The following is a 4618-nucleotide window of genomic DNA, read 5'->3' on the forward strand; positions in this document are numbered from 1 at the left end:
CAGGTAAAAGCAACAATATTGTCCTGAATTGCTGAGGTGACAAGGCTGTCAGGAGGCCTACCAAAAATAGCTATATGTGGGGATGGATTGACAGCTATACCTAGGATATCAGAAATAGACTTAAAAAGAGGACTGCCAATAATTATCTGATTTTGAACATGATCAAAACATGTGGGTCAGGTTACAAGGAGTCTGAGAGCACCTGCTACAGGTTTCGTCAGTGGATTCTGGAAACATCTTGAAGAGTTTATGCTTGCTGTAATGTAGACAGTGAAGCACTTTAAACTGTATGAGGACAGCCTAGCACAACTAGAAAAAGAATTAACAGCCTCAAGAGCCTTTTTCCAGAAATTGTCAGAAAAGTTTGTTTGCAATTCAATTTCCCAATCAGCTTTAATCTTATTTACCACAGGTTCATTAGTTGTAAGCAGGAGGTTAAACCTGACCCTTGGGCAACAATCTTGCCTTGAGTGCCAGGTCTATGCCACTGAAGCTTGGAGCTTGAGGGAATGTTGGTGAGTGGGTCCTAGCAAAATCGCGAAGTTGAAAATATCGGAAAAAGTCAGAGCTATTTAAATTGAATGCAGAGCGTAACTGGTCAAAACTGGCAAAAACGTCATTAACGTATAAATCACCCAAACAGCAAAGTCCATTCCTCTCCAGTGATGTAAATCGTGGGTCATTCTTAGCTGGTATAAAAATATGGTTATTACAGATGGGCGTTGCTCTAGGGAGGAAAAGCCATCCAAAGTGTCTCCTAATTTGCGACCATATTTTAAGTGTATGTATTACAACAGTATTAGATGTGAATCTAGAGGAAGAAAGAGGGAGGAGATCACACACTAGTGATGGGAGAGATGAAGAGGAGGAGTCAGCCTCCAATCGGCACCAGCTGTACTGGGGTGAGATGAACCAATGTATAATTTTATGAAGAGTAGCCGCCCAATAGTAACTGATAAAATTTGGAAGTCCAAGCCCACCCACCGACCTCTTCCTCTGGAGCAAAGTCCTACCTGCTCTTGCACGTTTGCCGGCCCAAATGAAAGAAGAGACAGCTTTGCCAATAGATTTAAAAAAGGACTTAGGGAGAAATGTGGGGAGACATTGAAACAAATACAGATATCTAAGTAGTACATTCATTTTGACAGCCTGTATCCTTCCTGCCAAAGCTAGTGGCAGACAATTCCACCTCTGTAGAGAAATTTTACTGCTTTGACTGCCACAGTCAAAGCAGTAAAATTTCTTTCTTTAAGAGTACGCATGGTATGTGTGACTATAACACCTAGGTATTTTATTCCTGTATTAGATATTTTAAATGGTATGAATGACTGTGAAATTTTTGCAGCCAATTGATTAATTGGAAGACATTCACTTTTTGAAAGATTGAACTTATATCCCGAGATAGTGCCAAAAGTGTTCAGAAGTGAAAGGATATGCGGGATACTTGTCAGGGGGTCACACACATACAGAAGCAGATCATCAGCGTAAAGTGAGACACGATGTTCAACCTCCCCCCTTTTGATCCCTTTGAACCCTCCAGCTGACTTTAAAGCAACTGATAATGGCTCAATGGCAAGTGCGAATAACAACGGGGAGAGTGGACAGCCTTACCTAGTACCACGGAAAAGAGAAAATGGTTTTGAACGCTGTGAGTTTGTGCACACAGATGCATAATGGGAGGAGTAGAGTAGTTTAATCCAGGAGATGAAATTGGTACTAAAACTGAACCGCCTTAAAGTAAAAAAGAGATAGGTCCACTTAACCCTGTCGAAGGCTTTCTCTGCATCAAGAGATACTACAACTTCAGGTTCAGTAGAAGAAGATGGGGTGTGAATGATGTCCAGAAGCCTTCTGACATTAGAAAAAGAGTGCCTCCCCTTTATAAATCCTGTTTGATCTTCTGAAATGACATAATGTTCTCTAAACGACGAGCAAGAACTTTAGCTAAAATTTTAACGTCGATAGAGAGAAGTGAGATTGGGCGATAGGATGCACAGTTTGTTGGATTCTTGTCTTTTTTTTATGAATGAGAGAGATAGATGCTTGCATGAGCGTGGGTGGCAAGATGCCCTGGTGGCATGAATATTCAAACATTTCTAGTAGGAGTGGACCGAGCAAATCAGAAAACTGTTTAAAAAACTCAAAGGGGTAGCCGTCAGGGCCCGGTGATTTACCACTGCACATTGAGCAAATGGCCTGTTTGATTTCAGAAATTGTTAACGGGGCATCCAGTAACTGATTATCATTTAAGGTAACTTTCGGTAAAGTTAATTTATCAAAGAAATTTTGTAGTTGATTTTCGTCGTTAGGGGACTTGGAGGTATACAGACAAGAGTAATATGACCTAAATGTGTTGTTTATCTTCACTGAGTCAGAGGTTAGAGAGCCTGACTCTTCTTGTATCTGTGTGATCTGATTAGAAGCCAATCTGGCCTTTAATTGATGGGCCAGGAGGCAACCCGCTTTGTCACCATGTTCATATATAGAGCCACGAGAACGAAGGAGGAGACGTTCAGCTTCTGTAGTAAGGAGAAGGTCAAGTTCTGTTTGGAGTCCTAGCCTTTCTTTGTCCAGATCAGGTGTTTGAGAGGTTGACAGCAAAATGTCAGGGTCAGCTATAGATTTTTCTAGTTCTCTTTGGCGAGCTCTGCGGAGCTTGTTTGCATGAGATGTGTAGGAAATGATTCTACCTCTAATAAATGCCCTCAAGGTTTCCCACAGTAAGGAGGGGGAGGTTTCATCATTCTTATTAGTTTCACAAAAACAATTAATTGACTCCATAACGTACTTACAAAAGTTGACATCAGCCAGTAAAAGTGGATCCAGGCACCAAAATCTGAATTCTTTTGGTTTGAGGTCAAAACGAAGGTCTAAAATAAAATGATCAGAAACAGTAATAGGAGAGTATTGGGTATCAATGGTTGACGAGACTAGTGCTTTATCAACCAAAAAATAGTCAATCTGGGAGAATGATTGGTGAGCGTGAGAAAAAAAGGAATATTGTCTCGTAGAAGGGTGTGAAAACCTCCAAGGGTCAACATAGCCATATTGTTCCATGAAGGCTGAAAGAGTCTGTGACATTCTTGAGAGCGGGGCGGAACTAGATCTATCTAATACTAGGTCTATGACACAGTTCATGTCACCTCCAAATATCAAAGTATGGGAGTCCAAGTTTGGGATAGAGGACAGTAATAGCTTCATAAAATTGTGGTCATCCCAGTTTGGAGCATAGACCAACACCAGGACAACTGATTTCTGGTACAGTATGCCTGACATAATGACGTGTCTGCCATCTGAACCTAGGATTGTATTAGTAGGGGTAAAGTGTACATTTTTCTTCATTAATATGGCTGTGCCTCTTGTCTTCAAATTAAATTTGGAATGAAAGACTTGACTAATCTATGGCCTGTTCAGTTTCCGGTGATCAGAGTTTTGTAAATGTGTCTCTTGAAGGAACACTATATCAGCATTGAGGTTCTTAATATGTGTCATGATTTTAGTTCTCTTCACTGCGGCATTTAACCCACCAGCATTCAAGGAGACAATCCTCACTCAAATACAGCAAACCTTACAAAGATGATAGTTCAACAAAGAGGTCTCCCTCCCTACACACCCATGGAGCTGGCGCTTCCTTCCAGCTTCAACACCCCAAAGAACTTCCCCGTGAAAAAAAACATCCTCCCATCTCTCCCAACCTGCATTACCCATATCCCTTAACAAATCTTTATAGCCAAAATGATAGCAAAAAATGTGAACTTCCCTTTCCAGGTCCTCAATCCTTCAGGATTCATCTCAGAACCCACAACGCTTATAAAGAACATCAGATATGTAGACATATAACCCTCTGAACACAATATAAAACACTAATCCACCACCATATCGAGAATAAATAATTTGCAAATATCAAGTCGAGGTGTTAGACGTTCTTAACTCTCTCGTTTATGAAAACATACATAAATGTATATATATATATGTACAAAACAGGAAAGATATAGACACACAGGTTAATAATTTGGTCAGAGCGTATGCCTAACTGGTTCCACTCTGTGAATTTGGCACCATATATGATAGAACTATCAGGCCTTATTTGTTAATACAATTTGTAAACACTACGTAAACAATGTGAACTTGTGCGCCTATGAACTATGAAAACCTCAGATAAAGTGCCAGTCTATATGCATCATATAGGTGGAGATATAAAACAAAGGTAACAGTCAAACATAAATTGTCCAAGTTAACAGAAAGACTCAGAACATCACAAAATATCATCTCTCCTTACGGCTCTCTAAGTGTACTGATGATAGCATAGCTAGTCGGTTTGTCTCCAGACAAACAGTTAGGTGTAGGTAGCTACAAACCGGAGATCCCAGGCCCGGAGTGTCACCATAATGTCCTGTATGTCTCAAAGTAGCCAAAGGAGTGATGCATTTGAAGCATTTTCAAATAGTCAAAAAGTCTTACCCTGGTCGTGTCGGTAAAGTTCGATGTGAGTCCACGTTAGCATGGCTAGTGATCAAGTTACGAGCCAGACAGAGGTGTAGCTAATCAGGTCTCGGGGTGGGTTGGTAGTTATCTGCAAAGGAGTTAGCCTCTTTGGGGGATGAAAACTTCTTCTTTA

This window comes from Stegastes partitus, unplaced genomic scaffold (genome assembly GCF_000690725.1).
Source record: "Stegastes partitus isolate 25-593 unplaced genomic scaffold, Stegastes_partitus-1.0.2 Scaffold912, whole genome shotgun sequence".
Lineage (NCBI taxonomy): Eukaryota > Metazoa > Chordata > Actinopteri > Pomacentridae > Stegastes > Stegastes partitus.